The 25,315-nt window shown below is 33.5% G+C and overlaps 1 long non-coding RNA gene across 1 annotated transcript in view; it reads left to right on the top strand.

Annotated features, from left to right (window-relative positions):
- The window catches only part of LOC144579000 (uncharacterized), a 72,688-nt gene that overhangs the window by 3,688 nt on the left and 43,685 nt on the right, over nt 1-25,315 (top strand). The window contains exon 2 of the long non-coding RNA XR_013525719.1: nt 5,279-5,389. This is a non-coding gene — a long non-coding RNA (uncharacterized LOC144579000). The remainder of the gene's footprint in view (nt 1-5,278; nt 5,390-25,315) is intronic.

Raw genomic sequence — 25,315 nt, 5'->3', positions numbered from 1 at the left:
TTTAAGGAAGAAGCAGCTTATTTTTCTCTGCCAAACAGTGTGACCAAATTGCCCTCTGCTGAGTGGAAAATGTAGCCCCCAAAGGGAAAGGAAGAAAACCCAACAGCTTTCCCTGAGCGATTATGGGAGGTTTTATGAAAGTACACCCCCCTGTCACCAGACTCCATTAAGAATCAGTTAATACTAAAGGACAAGTCTATTACTCAGTCAGCAGCAGATATCAGGAGGAAGCTTCAGAAGCTGGCTTTGGAACCAGAACAGAGGCTAAAATCATTACTGAACCAGGCAACCTTGGTGTTTCATAATAAGACCAGAAGGAACAAGCTAAAAGGAACAGGAGAGATCAGAGAAAGGCTGCTGCCTTAGTCATGGCTTTCAGGCAAGCAGACCCCAGAGACTTAAATAAGGGAAGGACTTGGGTTAGCCACAAGTCTGGCAGAACTTGTTACCAGTGTGATCTAAAGGGACACTTTGTAAGAAATTGTCCCCAGAGAAGGGACCACCATCTTGTCCATGCCCGCTGTGCCAAGGGAATGGCTGGAAAGCACATTGTCTTAGGGATGAAGGTTGTCAGGGCCGGAGGTGTCGGACCAAATAAACTGATGGCAGGACTGAGGATGCCTGGAGCAAGTGCTAGCATGAGCGGTCACCCTCACAGAGCCCTGGGTAAAGCTAACCATAGAGCCAGGAAGTTAATCTTCTCCTGGACACTGCATGGCCAGAAATACTTCCAGTATTTCTCTCCTGCCCTGGAGACTTGGTGCTTGTTAATTCTCTCCCATCAGACTCTCCCGCTCTAGGCCCATCCTAGGAAGAACCATTTTCCATCATTCTGTCTACCCCAAGGGCAGTTAAGGTAGTAGAAATAGACTCATGGATTTATCACACTCAGCGGAAGCCTTGGACACCTCCTGAATGAAGTCATAGACCCTCCACTCCACAGCCTGAAATTCCAGGAGACAACCCTTCATCCACTGAGCCATTAGAAAATCTACATCTGTTTTTCCAGCAAGATCTTCAGGGAAGCAACCACACATAAGTCTAATTTATATCCTGGCATTAACAAGACTATAACCCTCAACTTTGATATCTCTCAAACTCCAATTATCCTTTTTATAGTGGGAAGGGAACCTGTTTCCTTCTAGGAAAACTGCTGCTCTTTTGTAAACCAGTTAAGTATTGTGAAGCTTGCTTAACAACTGACTGTCCTGGCTCTGCTCTCCTAGTCTCATTTATAACCTTTCTATATTTGTTGGCCTCTGGGCCTCTCATCTTTAACCACCTTGTCACATTCGTTTCTAATAGAACCATAAGGTCACAAATAATCCTGCTGCTGGCACCCCAGATGTCCTTAGCTTGTGAGCTCTATTGTGGTCCTCTAGGTCAACCTGTACCCCTAAAAGTCTCCCCTCTAGAGGACACCTCAACTGCAGGGCCTTTCTACACCCCATTTCAGCAGGAAGTAGTTAAAGAGGATTGACATCTGTAATTCCAACAGAAGTTGGGCTTTCCTATTCAGAGTGGGGGAGTGAGGGAAGGTGTTCTCATTCCAGGTCCACAAGAAGGGGTGGTTTTAAGGCCAAGAACTTCCCAGCACCATGCCCCCCTCCCATCTCTCTCCATCTGGGAGATTTAACAATTTATGTTTAAATTTTGCAGGCGCGGGGAGAAACTAAGAGTCAATCACTCCAGTGAAAGTTCTAAGGAACTCCTTTCATTGGCCTGGGGTCTTAGAGAAGATGGGGGTTCCTCCCAGGTTAAAAGTCCCCTTCATCCACACCCCTTCGAACTCCATGTTTGGGTCCCCTTCCATGAACACTCTTGTGCTCATAAAAGCTGTTTTTCTCTATCCTGGATTTCCCCTTCCATGAACACTCCCTTCGTGGAAGCCTGTCTTCCCCTCCTAAACTCCATCTCTCTATATTCACTTCCACTCAGTGTGAAAGCTGCTTTCCTCTCCTGGATTCCATCTTTCTGGATTCTCTCACTCAGTGTGAGAGTTAGCTGTTTATTTCTCTCTCCTTCTCCTGTTTCTTTCTCTCTCTCTCTAAATAAATCACGTTCTGCAAACACTTTTGAGTCCGGCATTTACTGTGCACTGTGCCATGGTCCCCTCTCTCATTCTTGAGAGGTCAGGACACCAAGAACCTGGAGAAACATCCTCTCAGGGGAGCTGAGGGCACCCTGAACCTCAATATTACATGAGTAAATTTTTTCATCCACTGTGGGGTCACGGTCTGCCTAGCAGACCCCAGCAGTGGTGCTGCATGTGAGGAAACTCATCAGTGGTGCGCCCTCTGAAGCTTTGCTGTAACAGATCATGACAGAACCTCTGAAAACTAAGGAAAACATGAATGTATACTAGGTATGTCATTGGAGCCCACTTGGGATATCCAATTTCTGAAGGATTGCTTAGGCTAGGGTTTCATCCTGGGACAGCAGTTATCAGTGCAACAAAGGCAACATATAAAAGTATTGAAACAGCTGCTTAAAGCCAGTGGACCCTCAGTTTCAGGCTCAATTAAGGGACCTAATGCAAACTTGTTTCCAAAAGCCCATGGTTCCTGGTAGAAAGTATGCTAGATGTAAAGCTCTGGGAACAAGTGGGGAGAAATCTTAAACAACATCATGCAAAAGGGCAACAGACCCCAGAAACATCATCACAGAGGAAGAGGTTTGGCCTCAGACCCCTCTTCAGGGGCAAGAGACACACTCCAGCAATAAGACCCTGTCTTAGGCAAGCAGCACTGGAAGGGGAGCTCTTAGCCTGCCTGGTAATGCAAGATCAACAAGGCAATCAGGTGTTTGCTTATGAAAAGATAAGAAAAAAGGCATTTGAAGCCAAAAGCACATGGCCAAGTGGGCAGAGGGAAAGGCTCCCCAGCAGGAAAGCTCAGTTGCCCTGGCCAGCAGTATCACCCAGCAGTGGGAGAAGGGAGCTAAGCTGACAAAAAGAAGCACAGACAAAAAGCCCTGCCTAGGCAAATGGCAAGGTGGCTGAGAAAAATCCTGCAGCAGTCATAGGCTCCAAATCCTTGAAAGAGAATGCAGAAAACGTGATTGGTATAAGCCGAAATTCATCCTTATTTTCTTATATTACTCTTGTTTGATTCAGTTATCATAAGAAGACTTAGAAATTAATTCTTCTCTTTGTTTTTTTGAGTGTTTGTGTATAATTTGTAATTTGTATGAAAAGTAAAATGACCTAGGTCTTGAATATTTCCTAAGTATAACTACAAATTCATCTATAGTTGTTATAATTTGGTGCTACTATTTAATTACTCTTTTATATATTTAATTCTTATAGGACTTTGAAAATGTTCAAGGGTAAGTTGAACAAACATGTCCAATGATTATTCCTCCAGGTGAATTTTTTTTCCTGTTTCGTCTATTGAGCTCTTTGGTACGGAGTCTCCAATCCAGTCTCTCACCTAGCTCAGATAATAGGCTAAAACCAGAAATATTGTTTCCAGTCAATTATTATCCATTTGGTTTAAGACTCTTTTAAAACTATTAAATTGATATTCTCAATCTAATTAGTGATTTTGGTGGGTTGACTTTGGATTGCAGTTGTTTATTCCCATTGCTAGGAATGGCTGTTATTTTGTTTCCTTGCCCTGGAAAGGCAATAAGATATTCATTTTCATCTTTCAGAAGTTTTCAGTTTAGTTCAGCTTGAAAATTTGGCAAATACCTTGATTAACAGATGTGCCACATGTTACTGGCCAGTTCAGTCACAAATTTTATTGCTGTCACCCCAAGAAAATGTAAAATTTCTGCTGATTTACTAAGTCCCCTTCTGTTAGAGACTAAGTCTAGATTCTTGATTTCTACCTACACATGGAATCAGGAAGTTATCCCTGGGGAAAAAGGGACTATAGTTCATCAAAGTCTAGAACTTTAAAGTCTTCTTTATTTAAGGTCTCCATTCCCATCACCAATTGCAAAAGTGGATCTTTGGTTTTTAAACACCCATCTTTTACACTCCAGGAGATTTTGCTCTGCTTTTCAGAAGATTTATGCCCAGCTTTTCAACTTTTTGCACAGTTCCAGAATAAAGAAAATGTCTTGTGGAGCAAAGGGTCATACATATGAGTCATACATATAGGTTATCGTGTTCTCTAGATTATTACTGTAGCCCTATGTGACCACAAAAACCTTTCTTGGATTCTCTTATTCTTCCAGGAATCACATTTGTACTCATTTATAAGGATATGATAAAATATAATTTTGTACTCACTAAGGACAGTTTCCCCGAGATAGGATAAATAAAGAGCATCCTGTGATGACCAATGATCCTTTATGCCACCTTACTGTAGAGTAACTACTGACATCTTGGAATCATTTAGAAGATCTTCCCTATAACAATGACAACTATAAAACAAACAAGCAAACAAACAAAAAATGTAACCATTGAATTCATAGAATGGGGTCTCTTCAGGAGGAAAGTGGAGGACCAGTTGGAAGCATATATTACTTCTTTTTGTAATTTAAGGGATTTTTCCTTGGTTCTAAATGGGAATGGAACTGAAGATAAAAAGAACCTTTGTTTCATTATTAAAAAGTGAGGTAAGACAACTATACAAATAATCTCTGAAAGTACATTTCAGTCTGTGCATAGAAGGGCACCAAACAACTTGCCAAGTATAGTTGGGCTACTCTAATTTTGGACCTTTTACATTTTGCTAATATGCAAGGGGTCTTTCTTATAAAAGCTAAACATTTTAAGGCCAACTTACTTTCACTAGTAATAACATAAATAAATAAAATACACATTCTCCTCTAGTAAAACATGGGTTTAGAGACCTAATGTTGCTTTTAAGTGTGATTAATTGTGAAATCACTTGCTTTCATTGCATTCATTTAACCTCCTCCTCTACAATCCCATGTGACCAACAGAGAAATCCCAGGTGTACTTTGAGGGGGAAAAGTCTACTCTATCACTACAAAGATGCCAGCAGCTTACTCTAGCGAATTTCTAACTTCATTCACCTTCTGTCTCTGCCTTCCTATAATGAAGTGAATTTATTCTATGAACATGGTACACTTCAGGATATTTACTCTGAAATCATTGAAACAATAAAAAAATCTTTTTAAAACAAATGTTACTTTATGTTCTGGGATACAGGTGCAGAATGTGGAGGTTTGTTACGTAGGTATACTTGTACCATCTTATAAAAAAAAATAATATTAGGTGTGATTCTCCAAGGGAGAAACAAAGCCCTTTAAGTTTTCAAACAAGTAACCAGTACTGACTCATGAATCTTCTGGTTGGCAGCTTCCCTCAAAGGTGATTGCAGTGGGAACTGAAAGAAAAGAACACAGAGAACTGCAGTGCCGAGACGTTTGAACATGTTAACAATGAAGGAGGAAGATCATTCTCCCAGGGGTAAGAATTCATGTACTGTGTGCTGGTATCTGGACAAAGAAATTGAACCTCAGCATTTAAATAACATCATCTGATTACTTTATTTCAAAGTAGAATTAAAACTTCCGGGGCGGGGGACATGGTGCAAAACAAACTACATAGACTTATAAAGAAAGTGTTAAAATGTCTATTTCTATTTATTTTTAAAATATAAACCCATTGAGTTGTTTAAGTCTTTAGTGCACTAATAGATATGTCAATCTTACTTTGGCCTATTTCATATCAGTTGTTGCATTTATGACAGAGGATTTGCCAGAATAGCAGAATCCCCTCGATGCAGAAGAGGCAACAGAGCATCTTCATAGGCTTCATGTACTGAGCAATAGATCATGTATAGTCCCATAATTAATAGATTAACAATCACTCAATTTTAACTAAACTAACCCATATAAAATGGATAAGTAGGTTAAAAAATATTTCTACAACATGTGGGTTGTTAATAATCTCAAAGATTTAAGCATAGGCAAGATTATAGTTAGAGATTTAAGCTACAGCAAGATTATAGTTAGAGTTGACAGTTTACTGCTGAGAGTTATCTTTATCTGCCTCATTCTGAAGTAAACATTTTTGGCATAAGTGTATCTAACAACTTTTTTCAACAAAATTTAAGATGATCAAGAATATAATTTGAAAAATAGATTTATACTCATGGATATTAATAGCCTTAACTTAAAATGCATATTTTCCCTTGGGATATTAGTTATCAATAATTTTATGCCAGTATTATTAGAAAGATATCTTACCAATTTATATTTATGTGAAGAGCTTATTTGATATGTAATCCCTTACATAAAAATTCATGTATACACTCTATACCGCAATAAAAATACACATACTATATTGGAGAGGTGTAATCTAAAAGTGGTAGAGAACAGTTTAGAATACTTAAACTTAATTTAGAAATATAAAAAATTTCACATTTTCACACAAATATTTTCAGACTGTGAATGGCTATTCAAACTGCTTATTTCCAAAAATGCAGTAAAGGAAATACTGGTTATTTCTAAAGATAGGAAGTAGATGTAAAACTTCCATGTAATTTCTTACAAAGTCATTAAAACTATGCAAACAAGTATCTACGTTATCTTGAAAATATAGTTAATTTTAAAATTTTCATCTGGACTGTACAGGTTCATATTTACAGTTACACTTTATGGCAGTGAGAAGAAAAGAAGGGTGGACTGATCAAATGCAAGACAACCTATGTGTGAAAACCTAATTCCCCTTTCAAATACATAGTTAGAAAGTTCAGAGATGTTAAAAATCTTTAAATTACTGCTACAGACAGTGTAAAGGGATCAAAGTTATAACTTAAAGTATTTCCTTTGATTAGGAAGATACTGCATTCCAAATGCTTTACATATACCCCTTTTCAATAATTGATGCTGTTAACACCATTTCTCTACAACTGCCACCACCGGTATCACAAAAGTGTGTGATACTGTATATTTCCAAACTAATACAAGTATATGACATATATACAATTTGAGTCTCTCTCTAGCTTTAATCCTCATCATTTTCGATGACTTCAATAGTGCTCAAACCATTCTGCCAAAACACGAAAGTCTTCAGGAAGTACTTCAGACACTGCAATAATGATACGTGGTAGTAAATTCATTATAATTAACTAGATTTTACTCTCTGGTCATTTTTATAGGTATAGTTCTCTTTGATATTAGATTGTAATGTTCCCATTACAAATGTTGAAATCAGCGGTTCTATCTGTTTCCAGTAAAATATAGTAACCCAATGCTTTACAAGTCCTAATTCTCCTGTAGGTGATAGAAATAATCTCATAGAATTTAACTTAATAGATACAAATGTTCATTAGGCACAGATTTCTCAATATTTTGAAACAAACTGAAGAACTAGAGATGTTGATAAGAAAATGGATAATGCATCCATTTCTGAAGAAATTTTCCAGACAAAATAAATACAATCTCAGAAGGAAAAAAAATGCTATTTAAATTGGTAGTTTTTATAGTAAAATAAAACAAACTTTAACAAAATTATATTAATAAGCAAACACGTCCTGTACCTCTTTGTAGAGTACTTACATATTTTGATTACCACTTATAATTTACAAATATTTTTTATTTAATTCTGTTTCTACTGACAAGTTTGAGTTAAATCCAATTTGATAATGAAGCTAAAAAAATGGAGTGTTTTAAAATATCCTCTAAGTTTAAATACTCAATTTAGAAAAGCATAAATTCTCATTTATATCAAACATTTTCAAGCTGCAAATGGATTTTAAGGCTGTTTATTTCAGAAATATTCAATAAAGGTATGAAAATCTGGCAGTTTTCAAGGATAAGAAATAGAAATAAATCCTTGGAGCACATTCTTACAAAGTCATTAAAACTAACGAAACAGGTGACTACATCATTCTGAATTCAGTTCATTTGCAATTTTAATAAAATGTTTTTATATAAATCTTTATGTTCCCTTTAAAACTAATATCAAAGCAACTATCTGCTTTTACTGTATTATCTTTTAAAATGGGAGACACAGAAAATCAGTAAATGAGGTTATATTACTAATTAGCATACTGTCTTCACTACCTATAGTACACTACAAAAAAATGTGGCTTCCATTTTATCACATAGATGAAACAGTTATCTTTCAGGGTTTGAAATTTCTGTGATCTTTATGCTTAATAAGCTCGGTAAAAGGCATTCAAATTACATCACTTTTGTCTTGGAAGTTAAATTGGGAAATATTGCATTCTCTGAGATGATAAACTCTGCTGAAGATAAATTATCATGAGAAATAGTTTTAATTGATTTACCATAATAAAAGTTATGTGACTTTGAAGTGCAAATGACACATTAAAATGAATCTACAGTATGTTGATAATAAAGTGGCTTCTTTGTTAATGGAATTACTGACAGTGCAGATGCTTTCAGGAAAGATGTCTTCTACTGTTAATCAAAAGACTTCAATGTAAAATGAATGTGCTGTTTATTTAAATCTCAGCCCAACTTTCTCACTTCTTCGTTCAGAGTAGGTCAATTTTAAGGTCCAAATATCAAAAATTCTAACCATCACAGAGTCAGTATTCTAGCTGTTTCATTTCTGCTTTTTCCTGATTATCTTGACTGCATGCCCAGATTCTTTATGTGTAGGTAAATCAAAAAGACTGTCAGAGCAAAGGACAGTAATTAAGTCCACAATTAGGTTCAAGTTTAGGTGGCTACATATATGTAAACGAGTGACATTTTTACATAATATGAATTCAAAAAAATTTTGAACTGTAAGACATAAAAAAATAAGTGAATATTTTAGAATTTTGTTTTTTTTTTAAATAAAAGGAATAAAGTATTTTAAATTTACTTGGTAGTTCAGTATAATAATTTTGTTTAAAGTAACGATATTTTATAATGTGTTATAACCATATTTTATAATCCTCGATCACCTTCTATGAAAAATCCACTTTAGCCAAACGGTAGGAATAATTTGAATATGCTATTATTTCATTTAATTGCCAGTTGTATTACTTATATAAAATCAGTTATCACTATTTGATTCTATTTAATCAGGAGCAGTGTATGCAAGTAGTTTTCAGTATTATCAATCTGTTTTTTAAGTGAAAAGTAAAAAATCTCCTGCCATTCTTATTTTTCAAAAAATGTGCATTGATTTCTGTGGTGAGGTGTGGAAGGTGATGAGGCTGAAATGCAGACCTCCACTGTTGTTGTTTCAGTGCTGTGCTCAGTGAGTGTTACTAGAGCAACAGAGAATGAACAGAATTAAGCACCAGTTTATTTGCTTAAGAACACAATGAAGAGTAACCTTATAGTGATATAAAGAGGATTAATATTAACAGGAATTATGAAAATAAGTTAATACATAGCTCTGACTTACATTAATTTTATTTGTTTCAATAATTAACAAATTTCTTATTTACTAAATTATTTATATTAAATTTACCATGATGTATCCACTCACCTTGTATTACATAAATGAATGGCCAATTATAAGACTCTATGTTTTAACGTTCCTGCAAACAGGAGAAAAACTACAGATGTTATAAATAATACTGCTGTCTGAGATAGTAATTTGGCATATTATGTGAATAAATTCTAAGAAAAATAAGCCTAAATGAAAGGAATAATTTTTATGTGAAAATTGTAAACTAGCCATAAACACTTTTCTAAAATGTGTGATTTCAAAAGTGTTATATAAAGACTAACAAAAATTTTATTAATAATTTTGTTAGCTCCATTTTTAAATCATGTAATATACTTTTAGAAATATATTATTTGACTAAAACTGGAACACGCTTCTGTAAAGAAAAGTAAATATTTGATATTTAAACTTAGAAAATATCCAAAAGTATATTAATATTGGATTTGTTTAAAATTATGTGAGACTTTTTTGATAATTCTATTATCCTGATGGAATTTATTCTTTAAACATTTATTATTTAATCTCAGAAAAATAGTGTGCTGTGGTTAAAATTATAGAGACAAATGGAAGTTTTCTCGCGTGCATTAATTTACCAATTTGCACTGCGTGTGCATTTTTTATCCTTTCAACCTGGGAAGCTTCTATCTGATTTTTCAGTGGCTGTTTAAACAAAAATAGATGTTTATCTCTTTAAAATTTTGCCAGGAAGCTGTCACTTTCCCATTTACTCAAGCTATGTTGTGACAGAATGTGTCAGCTTCTCACACAAATGAAAAGAGATATAGACCTGTATTTACTTTAGCTGAAAAATAAGTAGTCATCAATTCAGAGAAAAGTGTTTTCCCAGCTGAAAAGATGAAGTAAATAGGAGTGGTTGAGAGAAGCAAGTATTTTCTACTACTTAAAAGGCAGTTGTAAACCAAACATACAGGGCTGATTCATTTTTGGTTATCATATTGAAAGTGGATAATCTTGTGGTATGTAAAAGTTGGTACTTTACTCTGTGCCTTTTGTAGTATATGATTTTGGCTTAAAAATGATAAACATTTAGGCAGTTAACCTCTTATTTTTTTTTCCTATGCAGGCTAAAAGCCTCAGAAATTTAACTAAAAATAGAAAAAAATTATCTTTAGGAAATAGTTTTTGGAATTATGTTATATTCAAAACAAGCGTAATTGGGAGAGATTGGCCCAAAACTTTATACTTTATAAAGATGTTTGAATTAAAAGTAAGAATTTTACCATATAGTTACCTTTCAATGTATATTTAAGTCTACATTTTTTTTCACTAAAATACCTCTTATTTTTAGGAATTTCTCAGGATAAAACTTGATGGAAAATATTACTGAAATATACTGGAAATTAACAGTATTGACACTAAACCAAAGAAAACATGTAGTGGTAGACTTTTGCTCAGAACTAATTAGAGCCACACAATTATGTTGAAAACAACCTTTATTTATTTATTTATTTATTTATTTATTTATTTATTTGGAGGCGGAGTTTCGCTCTTGTTGCAAGGCTGGAGTAAAATGGCACTATCTCTGCTCCTCTGCTCACTGCAACCTCCATCTCCCAGGTTCAAGCAATTCTCCTGCCTCAGCCTCCCAGAAAATAACCATTTTTAATAGCTTGAAAAGAGCAGCCTTGCCCAAGAAAACAAAAAATTTAAATTAGGCTCTTCTGTATTTAACCGTCTGCCTCTGACTAGATGTTTGAATTCTATAGATTTTTTTGACCATATTTACATTCTTTGCTTGTGTTTCCTCATCTGTTAATGGAACAAAATGAAACCAACTTAATAGGATTTGTGTGAGCTTAGATATATCTAAGCATTAATCAGTACTTTTAGTGCTCATGTCTTTATGTTCATGATCTCATTAGCACTACATCATAATATTCTTCATTTTATTTGTTAATTAGAAAATGTATTTGTTAATTTGAAAAATGAAAGGAATATTTTATATATTTCATAACCAGAAACTAGTCATTAAACAAAAGCTGAATAATATATTGATTTCTCAAAATAAAGTTCTGTAATGGTTAAAATAGATGTGGTAAAAAATCATTCATTTAGAGTTAAGGCATAAAATAGAGTAATATAGTAATGCCATGCTCCAAAGAATATAGACTTTAAAGAGTTACCCCATATCTCTATTTCAAATGGAATTGTAATTTAAACCTCAAACACTTGTTTTTCATTTGTTTCTTCTGATTACTATTAGTGCATTTAAAATTTTTAACTCATTTTGCTTCAATTTTTTAGTAAATTCATGTATGTAGATAGTGTCATAATACTTATACAAAAAAAATCCCTACCACCTCCCATACATTTTATACTTCTTAGGGGCACATAATTTTACTATTGTAGCTATTTAATTTTAGTATTTACCTCCTCCATGTCTCTAGAATTATGAGTATACTGCCTATTTTTTAATGTCATAATATACTTCTCTACTATCTTCTGCTAGGTAAGAGGAGAATTCAGCCTTCTTTTATGTGCCTACCATCCCAGGATTTCTCAGCCTTAGAGCTTTGAGATAATTCAAGTCAAAATATAGGACAACCTGTCAAAGTTGAAATTAAGATACAGAAATGAGTATTTTTTAGTATAATTATGTCCTAAATCTTGCATACTTGCACAAGCCAGATAATTTTTTTTATGTGAAATTTGTATTTAACTGGACTTCTTGCATTATAACTGACAGACTTATCCTTCTTCAAGCTTTTCAATATCACCCTATAAGAGTTGATGTGATCAACATTCCATATGGATACAATTAGGATCCTGCAAATAACTGACAGATAAGCCAGATAGTTAAAACCTTTCTTGAACAACATTACGCTTTCCCTGAAGTTTGAATGACCTTACTTTTGCTTATGCTTATATTTTAAACCTTACATATTCCTAAATTCTTCTCAATATCTTAAATTTTCTCTTAGATCTCTAAAATACCTCAAGTACTAAATCATTTCCTCTTTATTAAGAATGGATTTCATTTGCGGTCTTTGATGCACAGCATACAGTATAGACTCATCCTTTTTTTATGACCCTCAGGGGTAACTTTCTCACTTTGAGAAGATAGACCCCTTTATCCTGGATGAGTTCTTATAGTTTTCTTGATCTAATCACTCATCTTGGGGAAACACATCTCCCAGTAACTTTCTAAGATAAGAGTACAAGGGAAGCAGATTTTCTGAGACTTCTCATGTCTGAAAATAGTATTTTACTAACCTCATATTTAATAGATAATTCATCTTGTCGTGTAACCAGAGGTCTGAAATATTTCTCACTATGAACTCTGAAGGTCTTCCTCCATAAGTAGGGCCTAAGAAAGATGTATTCCTGAAAAACAAACATTTACTGGCTATTTTTTAGTCTGTTGTTTTGTTTTGTTTTAACTAAATGCACTTCTTTTTTTTTTTTTTTTTTTTTTTTTTTTTTTTTAATTTTTTATTGGATTATAGGTTTTGGGGTACATGAGCAGAGCATGCAAGACAGTTGCGTAGGTACACACATGGCAGTGTGCTTTGCTTTTCTTCTCCCCTTCACCCACATTTGGCATTTCTCCCCAGGCTATCCCTCCCCACCTCCCCCTCCCACTGGCCCTCCCCTTTTCCCCCCAATAGACCCCAGTGTTTAGTACTCCCCTCCCTGTGTCCATGTGTTCTCATTTTTCATCACCCACCTATGAGTGAGAATATGCGGTGTTTCATTTTCTGTTCTTGTGTCAGTTTGCTGAGGATGATGTTTTCCAGATTCATCCATGTCCCTACAAACGACACGAACTCATCATTTCTGATTGCTGCATAATATTCCATGGTGTATATGTGCCACATTTTTCCAATCCAGTCTATTATCAATGGGCATTTGGGTTGATTCCAGGTCTTTGCTATTGTAAACAGTGCTGCAATGAACATTCGTGTACATGTGTCCTTATAGTAGAACGATTTATACTCTTTTGGATATATACCCAGTAATGGGATTGCTGGGTCAAATGGAATTTCTATTTCTAAGGCCTTGAGGAATCGCCACACTGTCTTCCACAATGGTTGAACTAATTTACACTCCCACCAACAGTGTAAAAGTGTTCCTTTTTCTCCACATCCTCTCCAGCATCTGTTGTCTCCAGATTTTTTAATGATCGCCATTCTAACTGGCGTGAGATGGTATCTCAGTGTTGTTTTGATTTGCATCTCTCTGATGACCAGTGACGACGAGCATTTTTTCATATGATTGTTGGCCTCATATATGTCTTCTTTCGTAAAGTATCTGTTCATATCCTTTGCCCACTTTTGAATGGGCTTGTTTGTTTTTTTCCTGTAAATCTGCTTGAGTTGTTTGTAAATTCTGGATATCAGCCCTTTGTCAGATGGGTAGACTGCGAAAATTTTTTCCCATTCTGTTGGTAGCCGATCCACTCTAGTGACTGTTTCTTTTGCCGTGCAGAAGCTGTGGAGTTTCATTAGGTCCCATTTGTCTATTTTGGCTTTTGTTGCCAATGCTCTTGGTGTTTTGTTCATGAAGTCCTTGCCTACTCCTAACTAAATGCACTTCTAATCTATCCACAGCTTAGACAATATGAATCTAAAACCTGACTCTTTGAGATGTAAGACAGAGACACAATCAGAGAAGCTAGGCATTTATGAGGCTTTACATAGAAACAAAGAGAGGCTAAGAGCGAAAATCTATGTATAAACTATACCCAAACAGTTGGCTGACCATCAAACTAGGCAGCTATAGGGCAAAACTCTAAGGGCCAGAGTAAAAACATATTAGAATAAAATAAGCAGCACAAAAGAAATTAGCAGATGTATCAACTTCTACACTCTGGGGAAGAAAACAGAGTTTATAGTTTGAGGAGGCCAAATGCCTAGGAGAATAAAAAACTTTAACTCTTCTGAAAAGAATAACAGAATCTAGAGTGACTGATACGTCTTATCTAGGATGTCTAGTTTCAACCAATATTACACAGACATTCAAAACAACAGAAAAGTACGACCTATTCTTGGGATAAACGGCAGTCTGCAGAAACTGACTTCAAGCGGATCCAGATATTGTGTGCAGCAAGCCAAGGCTTAAGTGGCTTTTATAGTATGTTCAAATTATTTTTTAAAAAGACAATAATTCAAGGACAAATAGTAGACTTCCATAGATAAAATATTGCAAAAAGAAACACTAAGGCTGCCTAGTACAAGAACTGAAATAAAATAATTATTAGACAGTCATGAAAGACATGGAAATGGCCAAATAAAAAATGAGGTCTTTGAAGATAGATCAAAACAGAGAAAAAGGACTTAAAACTGAAATAGGTCTGAAAGACCTATGATATAATTTCAGGTGATTTTTAAGTGAAATTTAAATCACAGAATGATGGAAGACAGAAGGAGACCACAAAAATATATCTGAAAAAGATGACTGAAAATTTCCCTAAAAAAATTTTAAGTACTCCTTAGTATTACTTAAAGCCAATGATTAAAAAAAAAAAAAAAATCTTAATAGCTACTAGAGAAAATCCCTTTATATACAAAAGTAAAATACTTTGTTTACAGAAGAAATCAATATGATTCATGGCTGTTTTAAGTGAAAACAATCGTAACATAACAACATGTGATGTATTCTGAAAGAAAAAGCGTTATTTGCCTACTAAACTTTTGAATCCACCAAACTTGTTCGCAAAAAATGAAAATGACAAAAAGACATGGACATATAAACAAAAAATCTGAAAGAATTAAGATTCAGGCTAAAGAAAATGATGCCGGATGGTGAGATGAATACAAATGAAGAGCACAGGAAATGGTAAGGAGTGGGCAAATATAAATAAATAAACACAAACAACACACCACACACACACACACACACACACACACACACTTTGTCTTTTCTTTCCTAAAATCATGTAACTGTAAAAACAAAAATTATAGCACTATACAATTGTGCAGACAGATAAAATGTAAATGAAAAAAATTAGCAATAGAATGAGGGTAAAAACGGGAATAGAGCATTGTAAGCAGATTTTAAATATTTACCAGATATAATTAAATATAAAGTGTAAGGAGAATACACTAAATTAAAGAAACATAACCTAATTCCCAAAACAAACACAAAAATATAATGTAAATACATATCTCTAGGGTGTCAATAAGGAATTTCAAAAGAATATTAAAAAGCTTAACACTGTATTTGTAATTACCTTTTCTATATTTATATACATTTGGATACTATTATGATATAATTGTCTACAGTATTTAGTATAGCAACATTCTGTATAGGTTTTTAGCCTGGGAGCAATAGGTTATACCATAGGCCAAAGTATATAAGTGTGTGTGTTTATGTGTGTGTGTGTGTGTGTGTGTGCATGTGTATCTAGGTTTGTGTATGTTCACTCTATGATATTCACACAACAAAATCATCTAATGATGTCTTTCTCAAAATGTATCCCCATTGTTGGTGTGTGTGTGTGTGTGTGTGTAAGATGGAGTTTCACTCTTGTTGCTCAAGATGGAGTGCAATGGCGTGGTCTCGGTTCACTACAACCTCCGCTTCCTAGGTTCAAGCGATTCTCCTGCCTCCGCCTCCTGAGTACCTGGAATTACAGGCATGCACCATTATACCTGCCTAATTTTGTGTTTTTAGTAGAGATGGGGTTTTAACATGTTGGCCAGGCTGATCTCAAACTCCTAACCTCAGGTGATGCATCTGCTTCAGCCTCCCAAAGTGCTGGGATTACAGGTATGAGCCACCACACCCAGCTATATTCCAAAGTTTTGAAAATTACATATGAATATATTTTATAACAGTTTTTAAATGCATGAAATAATAACTGAGAGAACTAAAGGAAAATATACATGACAGTTGGGAATTCTATCACCTTTGTTTCAGTAATTAATATAAAAACTAAACAAAAATTAGCTAGATTACACAAACCACCTTTACCTGATCACCACGTAAATTGTGTAATGTATATTATTTTTTAGTACAAATAAGCATTCACCAAGATAAATCATATGTTGTTTCATAAATAAGTCTTCTCATTGAAAGAATAGAAATCATATACAGTGTATGTTCCTTGACAAATTCCAATTGCTAAATAGAATAACCAGTTTAGAGAAGAATATAAATGACCTGATGGAACTGAAAAAACACACCACAAGAACTTCGTGAAGCATACACAAGTATCAATATCCGAATCGATCAAGCGGAAGAAAGGATATCGGAGATTGAAGATCAACTTAATGAAATAAAGGGAGAGGACAAGATTAGAGAAAAAAGAGTAAAAAGAAATGAACAAAGCCTCCAAGAAATATGGGAAATTAGAATGGTAAAAGCCATAAATATTTGGAAATTATGCAATACATCTCTAAACAATTCAAAGGTTGAAGAATAGATCACATGGAAAATTAGTGTCTTGAATGATAATAAAAACCCAGAATATATCAAAATTTGTGACATGCAGTTAAATCAATTTTTGGAGTATTATTTATAGTTCTAAATGTTTATATTAGTACAAGAAAGTATAAAAAAAAATGTACACTCCACTTTAGGAGTCTAGGAAAAGAGGAGTAATTTAAGACCAAAGTAAATAAGTAGTATAAGGACTGAAAAAAATGAAGAGTGGGGATCAATTATATAGAAAATGTATGAACAATAATTAAAATGAATAAAACCTTAAGATGTTTATTTGAAAATATTCATAAAAACTGATACACCTGTGACTTTCTTTTTTTTCACACGATGAGATACAGAGAGAAGGGAAAAATGCTACCAATATCAAGAATGAAGAAGGGGGCAATATTGCAATTTCTAGAAGCACTTGGAAAAGACAGTATGATAGGATAATATATTTGATTACAGTGGACTGTTCTATGAGAGCAACCAGACAGATACAAAGGAGGATATATGAAATCATTTCATTTAATTGAAATATAGGAAAATGCAAATTAATCTTTAGTGGCTTAAAGCAGATCAGTTCTGAACTAAAGCTCAGATTGAGGTTGGGGTAGATTAATAAAAAGGAGCATGAAGGAAATTTAGGGGTGATGAGCAGGTCTCTGTCTTGATGGTGTATAGGTATGCATGGGTACATTCATTTGTCAAAATGCAACAAATTATAACTTTAGAATGGATGTAGTTTATTGTATGTAATTTTTTAATCAATAAAAGGTAGACACAGAAAATGCAGTTTATAATTCATTCTCTGTTAGGGGCTGAATTGTGTCACACGAAAACTCATAAAGTTCTAACTACCAGTACTTCAGAATGTGATTATGTTTGAAGAGAAGGCCTTTATAAAGAAAATTATGTTAAAATGTGATCACTGGGTTGGGCCCTAATCTGATATGATTAATGTCCTTATAAGAAAAGGAAATTTGGACACATATTCATAAGGAAGAAGACAATATAAAGACATAAGGAGAAAAAAGCCATCTACAAGCCAAGGACAGAGGCTCGGAACAGATCCTTCCTCTGTGGCCCTCAGAAAACATCAACACTCCTTGATACATTGATCTTCGACTATCAGTCTGCAGAACTTTAAAAAAATGAATTTCTGTCATTTAAGTCATCCTACCTATGGTATGTTGTGTTGGCAGGCCTAGTAAACCAATATACTACCAATATGTGTGGTATGATAAATAATAATTTAAACAACCATCGCAGAAGCTAATGATTATTTTGCAGTATTGCCTATGAAAAATTGTGACGTAGAATGATGCATCTTTACCAGTTTTGGGATTGACCCTAAAGGGTTCCACAAAATTTTCAATGTAGCCACAAAAACTCAGCTTAGTTCAGACCACCGGTTTAATGAGGGCAGCTATTAACTTCAGATTGTATAAATGTGATGCATTAGTCTTCTTCAGTATATCCTTATACGCCTGTCTTCCATAAATCTTCTATACTAAGCTATTTAAATTACCTTCAAAGGGAAAAATATGAGTTGTTCAACTTAAAGCAGTTCATAGATAATGATGACTCTTGTTGAATGAGTGTTTGAGAGTGTCTTAAAAGAATATAGAGATATTTGGAGATTAATCCAAATGTAAAACAACTCAGAGAAGAATACAAAATTTCTTATGACATTCTATTGTTTCATTGAAAGTAAATTAGATTTTAGAAACAATGTTCACTGAACATTTTAATTTTTTCTGCTTCCATGCAGTAAATTTCTTCAGGTATTCTGAACTGACATTCAGGAAAACCTTCTCAAGATTACTGGGAAGAAAGAGTGAGGATAAGGGGAAGACAAGTGGAGTCCCTAATACTTCATAAAAGCTTCAAACATAGGAAATCCATTTTTTTCTATTTACCTACTATATTAGATTCACTATAAAATTACTTGTAAATGTTAAGTTCAGGGTCAAAAGAATTGAAAACCTGCTCTACTCTATTCTCAAACAACTATTTGTTTATGCTAATATTTAAAGAGTCAAATAGCTTACTAGACATTTCTGATGTTCTTTTTAGTTTTCACATCTTTGCAATTTGGCTTGTTGTAAGACAGGACTTCTGAAGATGATTTTATAATCTCCTTTTCTATGGTGTTTTATCATTCAACTTTACACCCTGCTGGCTAGCCTTCTTAATTTAAAGACTTCAGTACGTTTTATAAATCTCTATTGATTTGAATTTAATGAATAAATTTAGAACACTTTATAGGACTAAAGAAGTGTCAGTTAATTTCAAACTGGCAGCCAAAAGAGAAATAATCATAAGCAAATATTACAATAAAGATATGTGAATAAAAAGATTGCAATGTTATGTTAGCATGGCATGGATATAAAAAGGCTAATTTTTGAGTGGTAGAATGTTCACATTCATTATCTTACAATTCTTAAATTGCTTTGCTTTGCTCTCAAAACATTTGTATTAAGCAATCATGAGGCATATGTCCAAAGTTTCTATAAAAATCAGCAAAATTAAGTTGCCAAGAGCAAGAGAAAAACTAAACCCCATATGCTTTTAATAAATACTGACTCTACCTCTGAGGTTGATTTTTTAATGTCTTAAAATTTTCCCAAATATGTATGTATGTACATTCATGAAAAAATAAGTGTATTCTAATTAAATAAAATTATACAGTTATCATTATATTTTTTCCATCAAAGTAAAATTACATTCATAAAGTTACTTAATAATCAATGTGGTTATTACTTTTTCAAAAGAGAAAAAAGAATGAGGCCCAACAGACTAGATAAAACAATAAGTAAGTGTTAAAAAGAAAAAATATTGTCTTAATTTTTGGCTTATAATCCAAGACTATGATTACAAAATCAACCTAGTTCAAAGATCCAAATGGCTATGTCACATAAATGAGCTGCATTATGTCAAGCTCACAGGATTTAAGATGCAGTTCATTCTCCTTACCACACACAGACATGCTCTTAGTCTACTAACATATCCATTATACCCTCCTGCCTTTTAAGCAATACAACATCCGGAGCATACTTAGTATAAACAGATCTCCGATAGAGAGAACCCATGCCCTGGCCTCACAACTCACAATACTGAAGGATAATTTGTAAATCTGAGTGTATTTTAGGTTAGGAGTAATATATTAGAGGTATACAGACAATCTACATGCTTGTGAAAACATATGGTTGTATGCCAACCTCACAGAGGTTCCAATTTGCTCTCTAGGTCACCCAAAAGAAATATTCCCTATGGGATTTTGCCTTTAGAGAGACAAAGTGAATTGGTTCTGTTGAAATATTCATTAAATTAAAAGGCTTCATTTACTATTCTAAAAGCAATTAATCAGTTTTCCCCACTCTGTGTAGTACAGTACTAGCCACCACTTTACAAAAGTGCATTAGTGCTCTAGGGAGAATGCAACACATTTCAAGAAAAATTAATAGGGTCTGTTAAGAAAGTTAGTTGTAGACACTAAGAAAGTTAAAAACTTTATTGGAACATAGAAAACTTTGAAATAACCAATTTAGTAAAATTACTTGCAAATGGCAATGGAAATTAAAATACAATAAAGAAAATTGTTCTTATGAATATCTTTGAAGCGTTTACCATTGTTATATATAACATAAATTCAGGTGTAAGGAAAATGAATTAAAACTGTAAGTAATAGTAAATATTGAGTTTTATTAAGAAAGTCTGCCAAATATTTATAGCAATATTAGCAAGTGCTTTTGATCATGAGAAAAATGCCAATATCTGCAAAATCTCTATATACTCACATATTCGTGATTAATTATTCCTCTAACAATGTGTGGAGCACATCAGTTCTAAGGTTGTCAGCTGCACATCGCCCAGGTCAATAGTTCCAGGATGCTGTAGACCAAAGATATATTCCTTTGGCAGCATTTCAGTGCAATATGCAAATCATTGTATGATTTGAACATAGTACGTAATGAAAAATTAATGCATTTGCTGGTTTAAGCAGGAAATCTAATTAAACACAAAATTGTGCTTTAAAATTTTTGAATGAAAAAATATATTTATAAATGTGTAAATATATATTTATATCAATAAAAGTAGATTAAATGAAAGCAGGGATGATGCAAAAAATAAAAATAAAAAGAGTTGTCCTAAAACATGAGACGTCTAAAATAATTAATTCCATTTAGTGTTATAATTTTAAAATATTACATTTAAGAAGAATTCTTAGACTGTTACAGGACGTGTCATTCAACAGTCAATGTGCTGTTCTATATTGTCTGTTTTTTCCAAAAACTATTCTTAATTTCCCTTGAATCCTGAAAATGTGTTGGAAATCTAATAAATTTATTTGAGATAGTGAATAGTTATGTTAAATGAACAACCAGTAAATGTCATATATCTAGACATTTTAAAGCCTTTGATAAGGTTACTTCTAAAAGACTGTTTTTTTGAAATATTAGCATAAAATTAGAGGGCAAAAAGTAAGCAAAAGCAGGCATTTTCCAGATGAAATTAGTGTCAGTTTATTAAGAGCTTTCTAAGTCAAATAAAGGAGTGTGTGTGTGAGTAAGTTTTGGGAGGCAGGGGAACAGGGTAGAGGAGCAGAGTATCTCCATTCAGAGTCCCTGCAGGGAAATCCAACTTCTATCAACTGCGTGACCCCAGGCAGTTTACTCAACTCTCAGGACTTCAGTTTTCACAGTGGTACAATAAGGATAATAACAGCATTTCTCTTGTAACAATAAATAAGATGTTGGCATGCCAAAAGTACAACCTATGTTAGCATTTTACCTTTCATATTATTATTCATTTTTCTTTTAAATCAGATATTAAAATAGACATATTTTATAACACAAAGATTTTGTACTTGGCTCAATTATAATAATCAAAAGAGTCAAGCCAGCAGTCATTAAATAAATTATCATTAATTGAATACTGACCTACCTCTAATGAACTAGGTGGTCTCATATTTATTATTCTACTTGATCTTTACAACAACCTGTGACATGTGCTTTATGGTTCCCACCTTGCAGAGAACTGTGGGTATTTCAAACACCTTAAGTGACTTGTCAAAAATCATCAATTTAGAAGTAGCAAATCTAGAAATAAAATAGGAATTTCTTTCCTCTATATCACCATAAATCTAGCTATTCTCTAAGGTAAGTGAATTTTGCTGGTACCTAAGAAATATTTTTAAATATATGGTGGGGACTCTATGAAAACACTAAAAACTCTGTAGTTTTCTTGCTCCCAATTTTTTTATCGTTCACATTTCACTGCCTGGTATGTTATCTTCCCCCATCAGCACTACAAGGGTAAAGGGAATAAAGACCTTGCCCAAGTTCAAAATTTAAAAGAATGAGAGAAAAAAGTATTTGAGATAAATATTATTTTAATAAAATATTTTAAAAATTCAAAATAAATATAAAAAACTTCATGATAAAAACATATCAATATTTAAATTAAGACAGTATCTGCTGGGGTATCTTAGAGCCTGATGCAAAAGGAAATAATAAGTAATACTACGTAAATTCTGCTCTCTCAGTAGGTCTCAGCTTTTCTTACAGTCAGAAACCTTAGACTGGTTTAATGCTGCACTTCCCATTATATCCTGTGCTTACCTCTCCAGCTAGACTTATCCAAGCAACGGTAGGTAGTGTGTTAGTTATCTATTGTTGCAATATACATAACCTCAAATCTTAGTGGCAAGATTTGAGAACAGCAAACATTTATTATCTAACAGTTTTCATGTATCAGGAATTTGGAAATGGTTTAGTTGAGATTCGACTGAGAGACCCTCATCAAGTTTTAGCTGAGAGATCAGCAAGTGTTGTAGTCATCCAATAGCTTGACTGTGGCTGAGGATCTGCTTCCAAGATGGCTTACTACCTCAAGTAATAGCAAATTGGCTTCCATTCCTTGCTACATGGGCTTTGCCCTTGTGAATGGAATTAGTGCCCTTGTAAAAAATGACCAAGGGAGATTTGTATCTCTTTTATCATGTAAGGATGAAGTGAGAAGATGCCATCTTTGAAGCAGAGAGCAAGTCCTCACCAGATGCTGGATCTACTGACACCTTGTTCTTGGACCTTCTAGCCTCTAGAACTGAAAGCAATAAATTTCTATTGTTTATAAACTACCTAGTCTAAAGTATTTTGTTATAGAAGAATAAATGGGCTTTTACTTTTAAAATATTTTTTCTTATATTATTGATAATTGATAATTATTGCTAATTATCATTGATAATTGATAATTTTGAATAATCAGAGTTTTCAAACATTGTAGACATTTTCTGGAGCAGTTTATGATTGGCTGTGCTATTTATATTCCATAATATATATTTATTCAACATGATAATTTAAAATTTTAGAAATTGTGATGGAAAATACTATCAATTCATACATATTTAATATCTAAAAATATTACATGAAAATAATTTGAATTTTGGATAACATTGATGGAATAATTCAATCTGTGTTCACAAGTAAGTGATGTTAAGTTAATAGATCAAAATTTATCAGTCTGTGGATCCACTAAGTCTACTAGGTTTGCTGGAGGTTGGCAAAGGACTTTTCAAAGTTTCCTTGAAATCAAAAATACCTTTATAATAATTCTATAATTTGCCTTTTTGCTCTGTTGATATTTGCACAGATGGTACCAAAACAATGATGGGTTAAATTGGTGACTCCTTAGCATCAATTGAGAAGTGCCTACAAACTAATAGTTACTGTACAAATGTGCAGGAAAAGAAATCCAGTTTCATCCAAGAACATTTTGATGAGGTAGGAAATGTTATCAATCTTATTAAATCTACTTCAATCACATCTCTTTAAATATTTTGAGTGCCAAAATAGACTTAAAGCACTTTTGCTGCATCACAAAGTGAAAAAGCTCCTGTGTAAATTGTTTGAGTTATGAGCTAAATTTTATCATAGAAATTTGTCATTGAATATTATTTTTACTTAAAAGAGCAACTGACAAGAGACCTATGGCTATTCAAGTTTGGGCATTTGTTAGGCTGTGTCTTGACAATGAAAAAAGAAAACCTGATAATCAATGGAAAAGTAATAATATTTGTTGCTAATGATAAATTCAAATTTTCAAATAGAAATAGGAATTTGGAAAACTTGTACTTTATATTTTGAGTTTAGCAGATGCTGAACAGTGATGAGATTACTGCTGCTATTGCTGAATGTTACTTTACTATATTGTATTATGAAATGTTTCAACATTTAGAAGATTTGCATATTTCTATACACCCATATTTTCCAAAACACCAAAGCATAGTTTAAAAATCATGCTTGGGTTAAAAGAAAATTCATTTAAAGTAAAAAATATACCCTGGATTTCAATATGGGTGTGAAAAGTTCATTAGTATGTTTTCAATTTCTACATTGCAACCAACTTTTGGAAATTGCCATTTGTTTAGTTTGGGGTAGTATCATAGAAGATATAGCCACAATTTTCTGAAAAGGCAATTTAAACAAGTCTATCTGGTCCAAATATATATTTGTAAGACTGAATTTTCTTCTTAAACTTCAATTAAAAATTAATAAATTACAGCTGGATACAATGGCTTATGCGTGTAATCCCAACACTTTGAGAGGCTGAGGTGGAAGGATCACTTGAGTTCAGTAGTTTAAGACCAACCTGGGCAACATAGGAAGACCCTATTTCTACAAAAAAATTAAAAAAAAAATACACTGATGTGGCATGCGCCTGAATTGCCAGTTACTGGTGTGGCCAAAGTGTGAGAACCGCTTGAGCCCAGGAGCTCGAGACTGATTGAGCTATGATCTTGCCAATGCACTCCATCCTGGTGGCAGAGAAAGACCCTATCTCTAAATAAATAAATCTCAATAGATTGAATGCAAAAAGGCATACTGTAAGAATACAGTCAATTTCTATTAAGACAGACTTTTAAAATACTTGCTGAAGAACGCTATTTTTCTCACTAATTTTTTTGGTAAAATGTTATTTTTCATTTAAGTATGTTACATATGCTAACTTTTCATGAGACTATTTTTATTTAACATTTTGTGGATTTATTTTTATTTCAAAATAAATATATATTTTAAATTTCAGTTTCAATTTGCATATGATAAATATTAATAGATATCAAGCATATAAACAGAAGCTCTTCAGGGTCTCAAACAAATTTTAAGAGTTTAAAGGGGTCCTAAGACCAAAAGTTTAAGAATTGCAGCCAAAGATTATTTAAAACAAGGACCAAATGGTTTACAAAAATAATAAAACTGAAGGAGAAAAACATTCTGCAAAAGCGTTTAATTAATTAACTTTGCAATGATGCTATTAGCTGGAGCAAACTGGTTTAAGCCATCCTAAGAAGCTATGTAGACTCAAAGTCAATGTATATGAAGTAACTCAAGAATAAACACCTGGGGCTTGATGGAATTTATTCACTGACCCTAAAATGTCAACTAAACATAGATACTAATGTTGCATCTCCAGTTGCCCATGCTATGTCAGAATCTATTTGGATGCTCTAAATGCACATGAGAATATGCATATACTATTTTAGGTAGACCTAGTAAGTTCATATAAAGAAAAAAGTAATTTTAT

This window comes from Callithrix jacchus, chromosome 1 (assembly GCF_049354715.1).
Source record: "Callithrix jacchus isolate 240 chromosome 1, calJac240_pri, whole genome shotgun sequence".
NCBI classification, from domain to species: Eukaryota; Metazoa; Chordata; class Mammalia; order Primates; family Cebidae; genus Callithrix; species Callithrix jacchus.
Note: the sequence above shows the minus strand (reverse complement) of the source record. Positions and strands in the feature narration are given on the sequence as shown.